Below are 19,746 nucleotides of genomic sequence, written 5' to 3' on the forward strand. Positions count from 1 at the left end.
AGTTAGTAGATTTATTGCACTCTACTTGTCAAGTGGCTAAACTCTCTTTACACTGCAGATATGATACCCTAGAAGCCGCAAGCAGGGCAGCAGTGTCAGGATCTGTCATTAGGAGACATGCATGGTTGAAGGAACAACCTCTCCCTGATCATGTCAAATCTAAATGACTTGATGCACCTTTGGATAAGGATCGCTTTTTTGGAGTAAAAGCAGAAGAGGTGATTAAAAAGATGGAAGACAAAGCAAAATCTGTGCAGACAGTAAAAGATTTCTTCAGGTACAACCTCCTAGGCTCAGCAGGAATTTTCCCTCAAAACACTGGTCCTTTCCTGCACCTAGCAGACAGGGGCAAGGTAAGCTCCACAGGGACAGACCACCCAGACTCCTATCACAGGATCAGCAGAGAACGGTGGACTTCCACTCCAAAGGCAGGGAGTTTTAAACCATCCCTGTAGGGTAAAAACCCTCAATGACTCCCTCTCTGCCCTCTTTTCACTCACCAAATACTAGGAGGAGGGCTCTCCCTCTGCTTGGAAAATTGGCTTTCTGCAACTAAGGACCATTGGGTCTTACAGATCATTTTTCAGGGATACAAATTCTCCTTCTACTAACTACCAATTCCAAGAAGGTACCCATACCTCAAAGTCACTGGGCAGAGGCTTTGAAACAAGTCCAAGCTGTCTTATCCCAAGGGACAATAGAACCTGTCTCCTCAGATCAAAACAGGCAAAGGCTTTTATTCCAGACTATTCCTTGTTCCCAGGATAGAGGGCAGTTGACGCCCCACCCTGGATCTACCCATTCTGAACACCTTCCTGGTGGTCCCCAAATCCACAATGCTAACTTTGCAGTAGCTGCTGCCTATGCTGACAAAAAATGCTTGGTTAGTTGTTCTACATCTCTAGAAGATGCCTACCTCCACATTCCCATAAGGGAATCCTGCAGGGAATTCCTTCACTTCAGAGCAGGCTCACAACACTTTCAGTTCTCTGCTCTACCCTTAGCCTTATCTGCTGCACCCATGGTATTTACCAAATGCTTAGCCCGGCCATAGCCTTCGGCAGATGGAAAAATATACAAATTTGCCCTTATCTGGACGACTGCCTCAATCAGGCAGATGGCAAAGAATAGCTCCTCAAGAACCTCCTCTTTGTCAAAACCCTCCTAACCCCTTAGGGTACACCATCAACTAGAAGAAATCAAGGCATACATCCTCCACGAAGGTCATTTTCTTGGGACACTGCTGGACACAGCATCCAAAATGGCTTGCCTATCCCCAGAAAAGCAGAGCTTCCTGCATGTCTATCCACCCAGACGTCACCTCACTGTGAGCAAGTTCCTGCAAGCCTTAGGGTACATGGCATCTTGCATTCTTCCCATTCCTTTGGGCAGGCTTCACATGAGAAAAATTCAGTGGTAACTAAAGAACCTTTGGTGTCAACACTCTCAACCTCCAGAGACCTCTCTACCTCTGATCCCCTGTATAAGGACCGAGTTTCTATGATGGACAGGGGCCCGTGGCCAGCACAAGGGTCTTTGCCTTCAATCTCTGCCCAACCGGGCTGACCATTACCACCAACGCCTCAGACATAGCTTGGGACGCTCACTTAGAAGACAGGTGCATCCAAGGCTTTTGGGATGCCCTGCACCTTCCCTTACGCAACAACCAGAAGAAAATGATGGCAGTACAAAAGGCTCTGACATTCTTCAAACCCCATCTCAAGCCAGGGGGTTCTCCTTATCAAAACAGACAACATCACAGTAATGTGGTACATGTAAAGACAGGGAGGGACCCCATTTTACCCTCTGTGCAGGCTAGCCATGATCCTGTGGCTTACAGCTTTTTCCATGGGACTACACCTGATAGCCCAACACCTACCAGGGGTCAACAACACCCTGGCAGACCACTTAAGCAGAAACTTACTGGACCCCTATGAATGGCAGCTCCACTGAAAAATCTTTTTGCAAATCACTCAGGCTTGGGGGACTCAGGAGGTGGATCTCTTTGCTTTGCATCCCACCCATCAGCTGGAAAAAAATTCTGTACCAGGGAGTATCACCACCTAGTGTGGATGGTGGATATGTTGATCTCCCCTTGGAACACCCTCTTCCTGTACGCATTCCCTCCTCTGCCTCTTATCCCCAAGGTACTGATCAGAATAAGGGAGGTAGGGCCAAAGGCCATCCTCATTGCTCTTGATTGGCCCAGACAACATTGGTACCCCTTACTGTGAGGCCTGATCTTACAGCCTCCGAGGCAGGTTCTCCTGATCTCAGACCTCTTAACTCGGTGGGGGGGGGGGGGTGGATGCTGCAACCAGACTCTCAAACTATCAGCATGGCTAATACTCTAAAGGCAAACAAGGGGCCCCTGTTAAGCAAACAGGTCCTAGACATTATCACAGAGGCCAGAAGGCCCGGCACCAGAAAATCTTGTGCAGAAAATGGAAAAGATTCTGCTCCTGTACCCAGTCCAGAGGAGGCAATACCTCATAACCCTCCATCCCTAATATTCTGGACTACCTAGTGGAGCTGCTTAACAGTGGCCTCTCCTTCTCCTCTATTAAAATCCGCACCTCAGACTTTTCAGCTCATTTTGATACAGAACATCCCCTGTTTTTCCATACTTTGATTAAACAATTCGTGAGAGGGACTTATAATATCATACCTCCCAGAAGGCCACCCACTCCAGCCTGGGACCTGAATTATGTTTTGGAAAAACTAACTTTACCTTCCTTCGAGCCTTCTACTTCAACAGAACTAAGATGCCTCTCCTGGAAGACTGCTTTTTCTCCTAGCTATCAACTCAGCCAGAATGGTTTCAAAACTACAGGCACTGATGGTCATTGAGCCCTTCATCTTCCATGCAGACAAGGTCTTCCTGTGGACCAATCCCTCCTTTATGCCCAAGGTGGTATCTAATATAATTCTCAACCAGACCATACATCTACCCACCTTCTTTCCCAATCCTCAAAACAAGGGTGGAAGAATTCTGCACTCACTAGACGTGCACAGACAGCTCATATACTATCTGGACTGTACTAAACCCTTCAGGAAAACAGACCAACTACTTGGCAGCTTTGCCCCAGGGGCAGAGGGGAAGCCCATTTCCAAACAAACCATTTCCAAATGGATATCACACTGTATCCATTTCTGCTACAGATTGCATGGGAACCCCCCCCCCCAAAGTCTATTCAAACCCATTCCACTAGGGCAGCCTCCACTTCCACAGCATTCATCAGAGGAATTCACACCAGGAACATCCTGGAAGCTGCTACCTGGACCTCTGTCCATACCTTTACCAGGCATTACCACCTACCTCTATTTTCTAAGGCTAGGGCTGGGTTTGCCTTTGCAGTTCTACAGGGCATGCTGACCCATGCCTAGGGTTTGTTACTAATCCTACTATCCCTCTCCTCAGCTTTGGGAATCCTCCCACAGGTGATGACTGCAACAGTGACACACTATGAACATAGTACAGTTGTGTACACTTAACATAAATGGTAGATGTTCGAGTGTATTCACTGTTGCAGTCCTGGTTTTCCACCTCTTTCCCCCTTGTATCTCCTTTCTTTAGGGAGACATAAGGTTCTAACTGCGGCTTTTAGCCACCAGGACCACTTCACAATATTTACTTGGGCCTCTGACTGTTTAGGGCAAGAAAAACTGATGTAATTACGTCGACTGCCTTCCTTTATAGCACTGACGCCCTGATGTCAGCCAGCAAGTGACAGCAGCCAACACAGAAAAACATTGGTTCTGGTATTCGGGCCGGCCGAGGGCTACTGCAGTAGGGATAACCCACAGGTGATGACTACAACAGTGAATACACTCTAACATCTACATTTATGGTAAGTGTACACAACTGTACTTTCCCCTGTGTGTGACGTGATGATGATGTCAAGAAATAGGCAGGAAGTAGGTGGGACATGGGAGGTGAGAGAGACGTGGCCTTAAGTCTAGTTTTAACCTCATAAAGGTGGCAACCCTTGTTCATAGGTAAGTACTAGGCTAGCTGCCCTTGCAAACCATTTTAAGCATAGACAGTTTCCCTTTTTGTGCTTTAGTAAATCTATCCCATTTGTTTAGTGATTGGCCATACCAATCCCATGCTCAGTAGTTATATATTTATATGTTTATTTATTTTTATTTTATTTTTGTTTACCGGAAAAGTCCGACTGGACACCTGTCCTTTTTCAGTGAAGGCCCGGGGAGAAATGCTCCAACTCAACAGATAATACGCACGAGGAGTAATACGTATACAGATAATAAAAAACAGGAATCACAATGTAACATAAATTCACACAAGAAATTCTAAGTATACATTTCTAAAAAGACATTTGGGAATGCCCTAGTATTATATTTATAAGACTGTTAGTATATAATTCTGTAAGAATACATTTCTGTGAAGACATTTGAGAATATGTTGTTGTGTCTTTCGGCTTTTCCCGGTTAGGGGTCGCCACAGCGGAACTCCGGTCCGCTAATGATTGGCAATTGATTTTTACGTGCTGAGTTGCCAGCCTAACGCACAACCTTCAACGAAGGTACACCCATGCATGCATGTCTCCATGCAGAAGACGCACTAGCTGAGAGTCGAACCGGTCAGCGTCTTATACTGGCAGTATATTATAAAACAGCAGAATATACAATAAACATGCCATCTGGGATGGAAGAAAAACGTCAGCCCTATTTCTCAGTGTAGAAATATAGGAACAGTACATATGCTTTCTTATTGTTTATGTTAACTGTAGCTTTGTATAATGTCATAAGAGTGAATAGAAATAGAAATGTGAGAAAAGAATTTAACTAGAGAAAGTGATTGATGCCTAATCACTGTATCAGCCAGGGGTAGAGCATGGACATATCAATTTACTAACCAGATGATTTTTTAATGAAGGTTTAAATAATATATGGGATGATAGGGAGGTGAGAGTGTTTGGTAGGGGATTTCAGAGTTTACCTATGTAGTTAGAAAAGAGGGAATCCCCAGCCTGATTTTTAGTTGTATTAGTTTTAATAAGGTTTCTTCTTGAGGAGTGAAGAGGTCTGCCAGAGGTATAGGATTGCAGAAGTGTTTGTAAGGCAGGTATTTTTTCAGGGTCAGTTTGGATTTTGTGGGCCATTAATAGTTGTGTGTAGTTTAAGAGATGTTGGAATTCCAACCAGTTAAGTTGCCTGAGTGCTAGGCAGTGATGAGATCTAGCAGGTGAGTTTGTGGCAAACCTTGCTACTTTATTGTAGCAGACTTCAAGTTTTTGAAGTTCAATTTTTCTAAGGTTAGTGAGAATGGGTGCTGCATATAATAAGGTGGAAAGACGATGGGTTTAGGCTATGGCAATTCTGGTGTTTTTTGTGAAAAAGTGTTTGTTTCTGTGTAGTGTGCCAAGTTTTTTGTGTTCTTTTTTTAATTGTCTGAACTATGTGCATATCAAATCTAAGTTTATTGTCAATATCTATGCCTAGTAATTTAGTGTGTTGTGAGGGGTTATGCAGGTGTTACTGTGCGAGATAATTTGGAAAGCATAAGGAGAGGGAGGGGTTTTGTTAGGGGAGAATACTAATAGTTTTTTTTTTTTTTAGGGTTTAAGAATAATTTAGCATTTGTTAGCCGGGACTCAACTTCTTAAAATGCTTTCTGGTTGAGAGTTTCTAATTCAGCTAGGGATGATGCAGAACATATCACAGTAGAATTGTCTGCATATTGGATGAGAGATGCATGAGTGGTGGCCAGATGGAGGTTGTTGGGAAATAGAGAATGGGAGTAGACCTAATATGGAGCCTTGTGGTATGCCTGGTTCAACAGGTAATAAGGGTGAATAGGGTCTTTTGCCATGAGACTGCTTGTTGTCTCCCTGTAAAATAGTATTTGAACCATGCTAATGAGGAGTTACTGAAGTAAAGGTCTGTTAGGGTGTTAAGAAAATGGGAAAGAGGAGACCATATCGTATGCTTTAGAAAGGTCCAGGAAGATGGAGGAGGTACAGAGATTATTGCTCTTGTGAAGATTTATGGTGTTAGTAAATGATATCAATGCAGTTATTGTGCTATGGAAAGGCCTAAAACCGTGCTGGGTGTTGGTGAGGAGATTGTTATTAAACAGATAGGCAAATATTATGAATTACTCTTTCTAGAATTTTAAAATGTGGGGATAATATTGCTATTGGTCGGTAGTTGTTTAATTCATTTGATGGGCCGCCTTTATGGAGGGGTATGATATAGGCTGTTTTCCAGATGGGTGGGACCTGTTGTTCCGCAATTGATCTGTTGATCAGTATGGACGTAGGGTATGCAATGACATCTGCTGTTAATTTTAAGTTTTCTGTGGGTAGATTGTCAGCTGAGAGTGTTGTTGGCTTTAGTTTTTTCAGGAGTTTTTAATGGTATCTGTGGCAACCTGTTGGAGTGAGAAGGTGTGAGTGGTAGCAGGTGAGGGGATTGAGGAATTGTTTGTTGATGGGGTTTGTTTTTTGCTAGTTCCAGGATGGTTTCTGTAAAATATTTGTTAAACTGAGTAGCTATATTTTCTGTATTATTATTATTGGTATTTGGGGGAGGGGTTCCTATTTTGCCTGGGTTAAGGATGTTATTAATTGAGGACCAGAAGTTTTGTGGGTTTTTTGTGATATTTGTCCTGTGTATTGGTGTAGTAATTAATTTTATCTTCTTTGTTTGATGTTCTTCATCTCACATTGCTGCAGTCCTTACACTTGGGTAGTCCGCTGTCCTCGGTCGGCCCGAATATCAAAGTATTAGGCTGACGTCGGTCAAGGCGCTTTAGACTGACATCAGGATGTCAGGGTACAAATGCGCATGACCGACGTCATATCCTCAGTCTTTTTTGCCGCATGGTCCGATGCAGAAGCAGCGTTGCAAGTGCCGTTTGGCGTTCTGAAAATTCGGAGTTTCAGACCGAGTCAAAGTTGGCTAAGTACCCCGTTGGGGAATATTTTAGTTTTTTCTTGCCTCAGTGGTTTACCGGATGTCAGAAAAAGTGAATAACTGTATTTCTTGTGGGAAACAGATACCGCATAGAGATTATCATACTTTGTGTATTCCTTGTTTGGGGCCTGAGCACAACGTTGTTGGGTGTCGCTTTTGTGCTAGGTTCAATAAGCACACTATTAAGCGAAGGTTAGATTGTGCCAGGTTGGTCTTTGGGAAGCGGTGCAATTATAAGATGCCGTCGGATGCTCCGACGCCCGCTTCTTCGAAGAAGCGCAAAGACAAAGCAGCTAAGCCCAGGCAAGAAGAGTCGTCCGTACCAGACGCCGGTTCTTTAGAGGCGTCAGTGGAACCGGTGGTTCCGCCAGAGGCTTCTCTGGAGTCCCAGGGGGAGACTTTGTTATTGCAGGATGTGGCCTCTCAGGAGGCAGGTCAGGCTGAAGGGGCTTCTCAGGTTACTGTACTCCCCTCCCTTCCTAAGGTGGTTAGGCCCTCTCCTTCTGTTTCTAAGGCTTCTCCCAGAGGCAGGCCAGGTTTAGCTTCTGTTGGTGTCACTCCTAGTTCTACAGGATCTGTGCCCAAGAAGCACATGCTTAAAATGGCAGAAGATTTAATTACTTTGATTAGAGGTTCTTTGCCCCCTCCAGATAAGAGGCCTAGGGTGGAACCAGAGTTGGGGAGTTTTGAGCAGGCTTCAGATGTTTCAGAGTCTTCGGCTGAAGACTTGCAGGAGTACTCTCCTTATTCTGATTCTGATGCAGATGATTCAACTCCTTCTTCTGCTTCTCCTCCAGATGATTTTTCTTTTTCAGAGACTCTTCATTCCATGAGGGAACATTTTAAGTGGGAAGGTCAGGACTTCTCTGATTCCAGGAAAAGGCTTAGGGAATTTTTGCTTTTACCCCAGCATAGGCCTTTGGCTATACCTCCTGTTCTGGATGTTGTGGAAGATGTGTTTGCAGAGGCTTCTCTTAATCCTGATTCTTTGCCTCCTGCTCCTGTTAAACCGGATAGGTATTACAGGGTGCCTGAGGCTCATAAATATCTTTATAAGAGTCCTAGGGCGGACCCAGAATCTGTTAGTCAGGGACCTAAGGGTGTCAAGGTCTCTGTTGTAAAAAATCCGGTTCCTCCAGATAAAGAGGCCAGAGCTTTGGATAGATGGGGAAAGAAAGTCTATACTTCTTCCACTTTAGCTATGAGGGCTTTGAATTGCCAGTTTCACATGTTGAAATATCAAAACTATCTTCTTTCTCAATTGAAGTCTAAGGTAGATGCTCTGGCGGAAGGCATTGAGTGTAAGGAATTGCAAGATTTAGTACATGTTTCTGAACAGGTGGGTAAGCATTCTTTACAATGTGGTTTTGATGCTGTACAGGCCTCGTCTAGGGTGGCTGCCACTGGGTCAGTTCTTCGCAGGCACGCCTGGCTGAGGGATCAGAATTTATCTGAACATGTTAAGACAAGGATTTTGGATGCTCCTTTACAGTCTGATGTGTTGTTTGGTTCACCTGTGGAGTCAGTCTTGAAGAAAATGGAGGACAAGGCTAAGTCTATGCAGACTGTTAAAGATTTTTTGCAAGTTCAGCCTCCGAAGTTTAGTAGGAATTGGCCTGCTAAGGGGTGGACGTACCCTTCTTATGATTCACAGTCTAGGGGTAGATCTAGACGTGGTAGGGGCAGAGCTCAGAGCTCCTTTAGACCTAGAACAGGGAGTTCTCCTGCACATTCTTCGGATGAGGGCAGGGGCCAGTCCTTTCGTAAACAGGCCCAATGACCTACCTTTTCAGCTGCCAGATCCTTCTCGCATGGCAGCACCTTTGGGAGGAAGGTTGGCACTCTTCGAGGAAAATTGGAGTTTGATTACCCAAGACAGATGGGTATTAGATATCATACACCAAGGTTACAGGTTTTATTTCCATACCTTGCCTCCTTTCAAAGGCATGCCGGACGTTCCTCCTCAGCAAAGACTAGAGGCTCACAAACAAATTTCTCTGCTGCTCCAAATAGGGGCCATACAACCGGTCCCTCTGCCAGAAGTGGGCCTAGGATTTTATTCTCGCCTGTTCCTAGTACCAAAGAAGGGGAACACGTGGAGACCAATTCTGGATTTATCTATCCTCAACACTTATCTGGACATTCCCAAGTTCAAAATGTTGACGTTACAACAGCTTTTACCTCTGCTGGGCAAAGATCACTGGATGGTGACTCTGGATCTCAAGGAGGCTTACCTTCATGTTCCTATCAGGCTAAGTTGCAGGAAGTATCTGCGTTTTCAAGCTGGGACTTCTCATTATCAGTTCTCTGCATTGCCCTTTGGCTTATCTACTGTGCCCAGAGTATTCACGAAGGTTCTGGCTCCAGTGATAGCTTTCTTCAGGCTAAGAGGAATACAGATCTATCCTTATTTGGACGATTGCCTGATTCTGGCCCAAGGAAAGGACGAACTTCTTCATCATTTACACTATGTGATAGCAGTGCTAAGATGCCTGGGGTATTCTGTGAACGAAATAAAGTCCAGTCTAGTACCCTCTCAGGACATGTGCTTTCTGGGTGTGAGACTGAATACAGCATCCCAGATGGCCTTTTTGACCCCGGACAAACAAAAGAATCTTTCTCTGTACTTCCATCAATTGTCTCATCAGTCCAGGCTGACTGCAAGGACAGTCCTTCAAGCCTTGGGGTTCATGGCATCTTGTATTCTGGTGCTTCCCAATGCCAAACTGCATATGAGGAAGCTACAATGGTATCTCAAATGTATGGACACAGCACTGCCAAGATATGGACACTGTCATTCAAATAATACCTTGCATTCAAAAGGAATTTTTGTGGTGTGCTCAGGAATGTCACCTAAACAAGGGACTCTCTGTGACCCGGCCAGAGGCGAGTCAGATTCTAACGACAGATGCCTCAGACAAAGCTTGGGGAGCTCATCTAAATGGAAAGTGGGTACAAGACACGTGGCCTGCCAGACTTCAACATCTACATATCAACTTGAAGGAGATGTTAGCAGTCCAATTTGCATTAATAGCTTTCAAGGATTTACTTCTTCCAGGGCAGGTGTTGGTTCTAACAGACAACACAACTGTCATGTGGTACATCAACAAGCAAGGGGGAACACATTCTTATCCTCTATGCAGACAAGCAATGATTTTGTGGGAGACTGCTCTCAGTTTACAGCTAAATCTTCAGGCAAGGTTTCTGCCGAGCACAGAACTCCTTAGCAGATGTGTTGAGCAGACAAATTATGGATCCCCACGAGTGGAAATTGGATCCTCATGTATTTCAGAAATTGACAGTGTTATGGGGAACTCCAGACATAGATCTGTTCGCTTCTCCACTAAACTACCAGCTGCCAAAGTTTTGCACAAAAAGGTTTCATCCCACAGCTTGGAAAGTGGATGCTCTTTCATTCAATTGGAGCAAGCTTCATGTGTATGCCTTTCCACCTCTGCCTCTCCTCCCAAAGGTACTCCTGAAGGTCAGACAGGACAAGCCAAGGATGATTTTGATAGCTCCAGATTGGCCTCGACAGCACTGGTACCCATTACTGAGAAGTCTGGTACGGGAGCCTCCATGGCCTTTACCTTCGATTCCACACCTACTGTCTCAGGAGAACAGTCATTTACTCAATGTCAGACTTCACTCTCTTCACCTAACAGCCTGGCATATTCTGTTTTGAACCCTGGAGGGTCTCAGCTTCCACAGCAAGTTCTGAATGTTATTTTGGAGGCCAGAAGGCCTAGTACAAGGAAAGTGTACACTGATAAATGGAAGAGATTTTTATTTTGGAGTACAGCGAAGGATTTTGATGTTTCTGAGCCTAATTTAAGTGTGGCTCTTCAATATCTTACTGAGTTACTGGACAAAGGTTTGTCCTTTTCTTCTATTAAGGTTCATGCTGCAGCAATTTCTGCTCACTATGACTGTGACCCACCATTGTTTTCTCATCCTTTGTTTAAGCAATTCCTTAGAGGGGCAAAGAATATAAGACCCCCACGTAGAGCTCCTACTCCTGCTTGGGATCTCAATTTTGTGTTGGAGAAACTCACTTTACAACCTTTTGAGCCTGCAGCTACTGCCGAGTTGAAATATTTATCATGGAAGACTGCTTTTTTGTTGGCCATTACCTCTGCAAGAAGGGTTTCTGAATTACAGGCCCTTATGGCAGTTGAGCCTTTCTTAATTTTCCATAAGGATAGGGTATCTTTGCACTAATCCTTCCTTTATGCCTAAAGTGGTTTCTAGTGTGGCTTTAAACCAAACTATTCATTTGCCTACTTTTTATGCAAACCCCCAAAATAAAGGGGAAAAGATTTTGCACACTTTGGATGTACACAGGCAGTTGCGATATTATTTGAGCAGAACTAAAGGGTTCAGGCAGTCTCAGCAGTTATTTGTTTCTTTTGCTTTGGGTTCTCAGGGCAAGCCTGTGTCAAAACAAACTATTTCTAAGTGGATTGGGTTTTGTATTGCTTTCTGTTATTCCCATCATGGTAAGGAGATTCCAGCTGGGATTAGGCCTCATTCCACTAGGGCTACTGTCACTTCTACAGCTTTTTTAAGGGGGGTGGCAACTAAGGATATTTTGGAGGCAGCTACTTGGAGTTCAGTGCATACTTTCTCTAAGCATTATCACCTTCCACTTTACTCTAAATCTAGGGCTGGTTTTGCCACTGCAATTTTACAGGGCATTTTGGCAGCTCCTACTGCTTTATAGTTTTGCCATCCTCCCTTATCTCTGCTTTGGGATTCTACCCAAGTGTAAGGACTGCAGCAATGTGAGATGAAGAACATAGTACAGTTTTGTACCTACCATAAATGTAGATGTTCGAAGATCCACATTGCTGCAGTCCAATTTACCCTCCCTCCTTCCCCTCTGTAGTTAGAGGCGGTTGTGTGGGTTGGGTTGTAAATATTGTTGATATTGTATATATTGTACATATGTTTAGTGCATGGGTGGTTGGTTGTTTTTTGCTGTCTTTTGGTTTTGACCTTTCTGTTTAGGGTCTTCTGACATCTGGGGCAAGAAAAGACTGAGGATATGACGTCGGTCATGCGCATTTGTACCCTGACGTCCTGATGTCAGTCTAAAGCGCCTTGACCGACGTCAGCCTAATACTTTGATATTCGGGCCGACCGAGGACAGCGGACTACCCAAGTGTAAGGACTGCAGCAATGTGGATCTTCGAACATCTACATTTATGGTAGGTACAAAACTGTACTTTTTTTTGCTTTATTCCTAAGTTCCCAGTAAGTTTGAAATGTGAGTTGGGATCTATTTGTTTTCCAGGAAGACCATGCCTTGTCCCTTAGTCTGAGAAGATTGTGTTTCTTTTCTTAACCAAGGGGCATAGTTAGATTAACACGTAGAGTTCTGATTGGTACTTGAACATCAAGAATGGAGAGAAAAATGGTTTTGAAATGCTTTATTGCATCATGTAGGGTTTTTAGGGGTGACCAGTTACCATGTTTGAGTGTCTAGAAGTTTATTGGGGTTCAGTTGTTTTTTATTTCTTATTTGTAGCAGTACTGGTTGCTTGGTTTGCATTGTTTTCTTTCAAATTAGGTAAGTGGGTGAGTGATCACTGAGGCTGTCAGGTAGATTACCTGAGGAGGGGGGGGTAGAGTGCAGGTCTGTTTGTTAGCATCCAGTCTAGGGTGGATCGTCTATCAGAATTTTTGTGAATTCTAGTTGGTACCTGGATGCATTGAGTGAACCCATGAAGGTTAATATGATGTTTGGGCTGAAGAGAGTTACACTCTGCCCAGTCTATGTTGACATCCCCTATAGTAAGTGTTTCTTGAGGAAGGTTATTGCAACACCAGTGTAGTAAGGTTTCCAAGGATGAGCTATTGTCTCCTGGTGACATGTACAGTCCTATGATATGTATGTTTTTTCGGGGGTTGATTTTTAGTTTGGCATGTAATATTTTGGTATTGTTAGCTTGAAAGAGTATCTTAGGAAGCGTTTCTAGGGTGAGGTGATTTTTGTAGAGTAGGGCTACACCACCACCTTTTTTATTTAGCTTATCTGAGCATATAATGTTGTAGCCTGGGGGCGGGATTTCTTTACTGTCTGTGCTAGGTTTTAATCAGTCTGTGAACATTAATTCATTGGCAGACACAGTTCCAGCATTAAAAGACTGCCTTGCAGAAATTTTTTCCTTTGGTGGAGCTGAGAGAATCACAATGGACACTGATTCAAATGAAACAAGTGTTGATTCTGATGAAATCCCTGGTCAGGGGATGAAAACACTGAATCCGGTGGTTTTACAGTTTTACTATTAAAGTGGATTTTATTGCTGATTTCTTTGGTTGCTGCTATTTGTGTTTGACTACACAAGAAAACCTTTTTGAGATTTCCTGACTGCTGACAGTGTGTGTTTTGAACTTGTGCTGGGTTTTAACCAGGTTTCTTTGAGCAGAGCAATGTCTGGAATGTAGTGTGCTAGGTTGCCATGGAGTTCATGGATTTTATTGTTTAAGCTTTTGATATTCATATGTAGTATTACTAAGTCTGATTTGTCAGTAGTGGGAATGGTGGATTTCAGGTAGTTATTTGTTTGGTCAGAAGGGTCAGGTGATGATGTTAGGTGATTGTTGGTTGGCCCTGGGTTTGGGTGTATGTCCCCACACAGGGATAACTTAGACATAGTTTGGAATAGGTTTTTTAGGTATTTACTAAAGTTTCTATCATATTTTAGGGATACACTGGTTGAGTTAGGGCAGTAAGATTTTGTCTGTTTAGTTTGGGTAAAGGTAGAATAAAGATGGAGCTAGCTATGAAAAATTTGACTGGTTTGAAGGTGGTAAGGTGTATATTTGAGGTGGAGTGGAATGAGGGGGTTGGAAGGGGGTTGAGTGAAAAGATGTGAAGATTGTAGCAATTGTTAGTAAGTTTAGCAAGGCCAATAGAGAGAGGGAGTGGTATTTACTTTTCCAGAGTGGCTGGTCTGACAAGTATTTGAGTGGAATTGAAGGTTGTTTATGCCTCCTCATTTTGGGGAATTTGGATATTAAGAAGGGCAATTTATATTTTTTTATTCTAGAGGATGTGATGCTTTGAGAGAAAGATATTTTTTTGATATATGTGAAGGATAGTTGTATGTTATGTAAGGGAGGTGGGCAAGAGGGAGGGGATTGGAGTTAGTAATGGGAGGAGATAGAGATGGAATGATATGAGGTAGTAGAGCTAGGTAGGAGGGAGAGTATGATTGGGTGGAGGTTTTGAGGAATAATGAATCAGATTGGCTGAGGGTTGTGTTTATGGGTATAAGTCTAGGAAGAGCAGGAGTGGGTGGAAAAGGGGATAGGGGAGCGGAGTGGAGCCTGAGCGAAGTGAGGGTGGAACAGAGCGGGCTGCAACCCGTTCTCAAAAAACAATCTGAGAGACCATTTGCAGGTAAGGAAATTAAGGTAGAAATATCGTGTACATTCTTGTGTATCCTTTTTGTTAAAAAAAAAAAAAGTCAAATTGTACATATGCTAGTGGAGAGGGACAAAAGCAAGTGTTTTTGTTGTTGTTACTAGAGCTAAGAGGGAGACCCTAATTTCAGCCATAAATTTGGTAGTGCCAAACAGCTGTCGTCCTAAGTGTACCAAGAAGTAACAGTGTTACCAGTTGCTAGCTCCTTTAATTAAACAAAATCCAGAGTTTAAGTAAATTTAGTAGAGCTGCTGATACAATTACAAACTACTACTACTCATAATGAGAATAACTGGGTATCATAGATAATTTGAGGGAACTCCTCTGTGATGTCCCCACTCTTGGCCGGTAGTCAAGGAGCATCAGTCCTCACCACTGACACTGGAGGGAAGTTCACTTGGAATACAAATGGATACACTTAATATTTCCAGATACAGACCTCTCTGCATCAAGCAGAGTTTCCCTTAAAAACACACAGGGAAAACACTCAGCCCAGGGTCTGGGATTCTCTCTCCAGGTCCCCAATAAGGCTCCCCACTGGTGCAGCTGCAGAGTTAAGTCCTCAGCCAAGTCCTCCACCACTCTTTCTGTGAAATCAGTGCTTCGTGTTCCTGCTCTAAGTAGCTGGCACACACATTCTGAGATTTTATGCACACACACCTGGGAAAGGCTGGCACAGATTACCCTCTCTACCAACTTTGTCCAGACTATAAGGTAGATTCACTGCCACCAGTCAGTTACTGTAAAGCGTATAAATGGGTATCCATTTATACTAAGTCAAGTTAATATTAATGCAAATGGTAATGTTGACCAAATAGCAAGGCTTTCAGGAGTGGTCAGAGTTATCACCAAATAAATATATGCAAATACTCTCAAAACGGAAATATTTTTCTAAAAGGACTAGCCATAATGAGAAGCTTACATATATTTAATAGTAAGTAATAATAGAACGTGAAAGTGCTAAATTTCTGTTTACAGTAAACACGAGAACTTCAATCAGAGGAAATATTAACAATAACACAGATGGAAAGTTTCACACATGTACAGAAAACAGTATTTAGGTAATCTTGGTATCTATTCCTGAGTGACTAAAATAATTACTGTTCCCTAGTTAAGTTACTTACTACTGCAATGCAAGATAATGTGGGCCAGGGTCTTTCTAGTCAGGTTTCCAAGGACAGAATGCAGAATACTGTGAGCAGTCTCCTACTAATGTCTGTCTATTATTTCTGGCGTACAGAATGACATCACACACATCTGGTTATCTGACTCTGTTTCCCCCACTATCCCCCATCACTAGAAGCTGCCAGGGTTTAGCACCTATGTGCTACAATACACACTAGACTTTTAGCTAAATTTTATTAAAGCATCTGGAAGCCATAAAACAATAGAACCATTCTATTCTTCCTGCAGGAGGTACCAACTATTCTCTAGCACAGACATTGCATCTCTGGCACCTTTCAAAACTGTTGGATAGCATCTTTTTGGCTTAACCCGTAAAGTAATTTAATTTCAGATATATTTTAAAATTGGCTGGAGTGAGATTAACCTCTTCCAGTATCCTCTATCACAATGTATACATTTGTAAACATTTACAATAATGCATGTACATTTCTTTGCTTTCTCGCAGGGCACACTGTTGTTACATTTTTAACACAAGCAGCTTTAGAAAGACATTTCCAACATAAGCATCTGTACAAATCGGTTTGATTTACAAATAACGTATGATTATTTATAAAATTCTATCTAGCTGTGCTGGCATATGTTACACATCCACTGCTCTACTTCTGCTGGAATGGATGGCAGTACTTCCTGTCATCACACCATCTATGGGATAAAGCATTTAGGAGCTGCCTCTGTCAGTTAGTGGCACAGGGGAGAGTCCTGGGGTAAATTTTCAGTTTCCCATCCATAGAGCCAAGCCAAGCTTGAATGTGGACAGGAATGAACTTTGATTTATCTGGATGGGGAGTCTGTTCCAGAGCAGCGGTATCCTGTCTGAGATATACCTGTCCCTCCAAACTGTTCTGTTGATGTTGCAAAAGAGGTTTAGATCCCTAGACTAAATATTTCTAATGCCATTTGACTTGCTGATGTACAAAAAATCCATCACTGTTGAATCAGATTATGTCCTGTATGCCAGACACAGGTCTTCTCTTAGCAGTCTGTGGGGTATTGAGTATAGTGACAGGGCATTGAATATGTCCATGAAGGACATGGTGTTTAAGCCTTGTATTTTTCTAGTAAGGTATCTCTGTGGGCATTCCATTTGTTGCATGTGTCTGAATAGATATTTCCCAAAGGGGTAGAGCATTATATTCAGAGATTGGCGTAATAAAAACTAAGTAAAGTGGGACAGTGGCGTCTGTAATTGCCTGGATCTGCGGAAGATCCTCCCTTATGTAGGAGAATGACTGTAGTTGTTCTCCATTTGCTTAGTACAAAACTTGTATGGAGGCTGAGATTGAACAGTGTTAGGGGGTGTGGCTAAGTCATACTTCATGCTTTTTAAGGTGCATCTAGGGATATTGTCAGAACCCATCTATACAGTATTTTTAGGTTTTGATAGCACTTTTAAGGACCTGGTCTTGTGTGATAACTGGAGGTGAGCAAGTTTCGGATATATCTTGAGGAACAGAATTTCATAAAATTTGAAATGTCGGTAAAACAATTCAAGCTTTTCATGTACAGTGGATATAAAAAGTTTGCACACCCCGGTTAAAATGCCAGGTTTTGTGATATAAAAAAATGAGACCACAATACATAATTTCAAAACTTTTTCCACCTTTAATGTGATCTATAACCTGTACAATTCAATTGAAAACCAAATCTGTAAAAAATATAAAAAAATGCACAATAAGCTGGTTTCATAAGTGTGCACACCCTTAAACTAATACTTTCTAGAAGCACCTTTTGATATAATTTGCAGCATTTAGTCTTCTTGGGTAGGAGCCTGTCAGCATGGCACATCTTGACTTGGCAGTTTTTGCCCACTCTTCCTTGCAAAAGCGCTCCAGTCTGTCAGATTGCAAGGGCATCGCTTGTGCGCAGCCCTCTTCAGGTCACCTCACAGATTTTCTTTTGGATTTAGGTCTGGGCTGTGGCTGGGCCATTCCAAAACTTTAATTTTCTTCTGGTGAAGCCTTTGTCTTGTTGATTTGGATGTATGCTTGAGGTCATTGTCATGTTGAAAAGTGAAATTCTTCATCATCTTCAGCTTTCTACTAGATGCCTGAAGGTTTTGGGCCAAAAGTGACTGGTATTTGGAACTGTTCATAATTGCCTCCACCTTGACTAAAGCCCCAGTTCCAGCTGAAGAAAAGCAACCCCAAAGCATAATGATACTGCCATCACCATGCTTCACTGTGGGGATGATGTTCTTTTGCTAAGGCCTTGACCAGTATGGTTTTCCCTGCTTTTGCCTGACCTTTTGGAGAAACCACTTTGACTTTGTTCACCGAGGACCCCCTTCACTCCCTTCATATAACTGCACAGCTTCCCTCTTCCTTTAATGGCTACTAACCATTCTCATTCACCCAGAGTAGTACAGCTAATCACTTCTTCCCTAAAAAAACTGTCATGCATAACACTTATAAAAGAAAGTGGATGTGCTTGTCTGTATGTATGGGCCACCTGCAGCAGCCTGGATCCATGTAATGCTACAGTCTCTTCTGTCTTACAGTGTCTTTTCATATATTTGACTTTAGGTAATCACTCCTTTGCTAACATAAATTTAACAACCATTTAGTATTTTCACTGGGGTGCAGAATTGGACGATTGCAGCTTTTATTACTTACACTTCTTGTAGTACTTGTTGTTTTCCTCTTTCATTAGATCTACAGAGAAAGAAGTCAATCATCTGGATTTTCCCCTAATAGATATTACAGGAAAGTTAGTCATTTGAAAACCTTACAAATAATCCATACCATTTCAAACTTTTTTGAATGGCAGCAGCTGTCATCCTTTCCTTCTAATACTGTAGATTCTCTTCTGTGTAGGTAGTTACGACACACCAGACGTGCACATAGTGCTTGGAAATTTTTTTTAAGTATTAAAATGAGGTTATTAATACAATATCCTAAAGATGATCTTGCAATCCCTTACTGAAGGTCTGCATTATAAATAAAAAGGTTTTAGTAAGTTTGGATACCAAACAGACTAGGAACAGATTTAATTGCAGGTACAAGATTTCATTCAAACGCAGAGATTGCTTTGGTAGAAATTAAAATAAGTAAATCAAATTTTTGAAATATTGCATGGAAATGCACTTCTGTATAAAAGGCTTTGCACTGAACCCTTAATGTCTTACTCCAGATGCAGAAACATAGACCGTTTGGTCCATAGTTATTACATTGCACCCAAATTTGTATTAGAGGTTCCTAGGTAGTTAGTATATATGCAGTCCAAAGATCCGTTTAGGGGCCTAGTCCAGTTTTGCAGACCACTATATGGTTAAGCACCTTGTTCAGAGTTGACCAGTAGGCAAATGGAGACTGAGGGAATCAAACCCTGGACTACATGAAGAAGCTCAATATTCTGTGCTGACAGATGAAAATCAATAATTGTCAGTTAAAGTACCACCTCACATGTGCATTGCTTTCTTTCTTTTATAGTTAGTGGCAGTTTGATTATTAATAAATACACATTTAAAGTCACACAGTCCTTTACTTATCCCAATTAATTTATTTACACTGGGGATACAGAGTTACATAAGGACTTTTGCCATTATTTTTCTGTCCTGCAACTGATCATAAATGGCCTGCTGACCCCTCCTAGCCTCTCTCAGACTTGCTGTGCTAAGTGTTGGGCCCAACAAAAAGAATGAGTGCTTTTACCTAATTTATTCCCCTCTCCTGCCTGTGCTGTGGTAACACCCTATCAACTGGGTGTGCAGTGGGTAGATTGCACCAAACCATTGCTCATATTCACAAAGGGTTGACATCTGCAAGCCTCCTCACCCATGCTCAGGAAACACTTACCATTTTTTTTCTGTAGTCTCCACCAGGGAAATGAGTGTTATCTGCCCCATGCACATACATCTCCATATTCTCCTGCTATGTCCTTCCTCCCTTGTCTCCTGAGCCACTAATTTAATGCTGGATGCCTGCACTTTAGTCAGGGCTTTTTTCCTCTATGCCAGCAGTACTGGCTGAGTTGCTTAAGGATTGAGTTAAAGAACATTTTAGAGAGATGAGTATTACTAATCCTGTTAAATTCCATTTTATGCGATGCCTTGCTGCCAGTGATCCAGATATTAAATTGGGTATTCTAGAGAAACTGGAAAGCTTATTTAAACATGAGAAAGACTGAAAACACAGCTTAGACACACAGAAGCCGTGTACTTTTAAAGTTTGAAATTATTTACCCAGAAT

At 42.5% G+C, this 19,746-nt stretch overlaps 1 protein-coding gene across 1 annotated transcript in view; it reads left to right on the top strand.

Moving 5' to 3' along the window:
- The window catches only part of CIC (capicua transcriptional repressor), a 1,784,113-nt gene that overhangs the window by 157,352 nt on the left and 1,607,015 nt on the right, over nucleotides 1-19,746 (top strand). The gene's annotated exons all lie outside the window — the stretch shown is intronic.

The sequence above is a fragment of the Protopterus annectens genome, chromosome 8.part0, assembly GCF_019279795.1.
Source record: "Protopterus annectens isolate FY-2018-M chromosome 8.part0, PAN1.0, whole genome shotgun sequence".
NCBI lineage: Eukaryota > Metazoa > Chordata > Ceratodontiformes > Protopteridae > Protopterus > Protopterus annectens.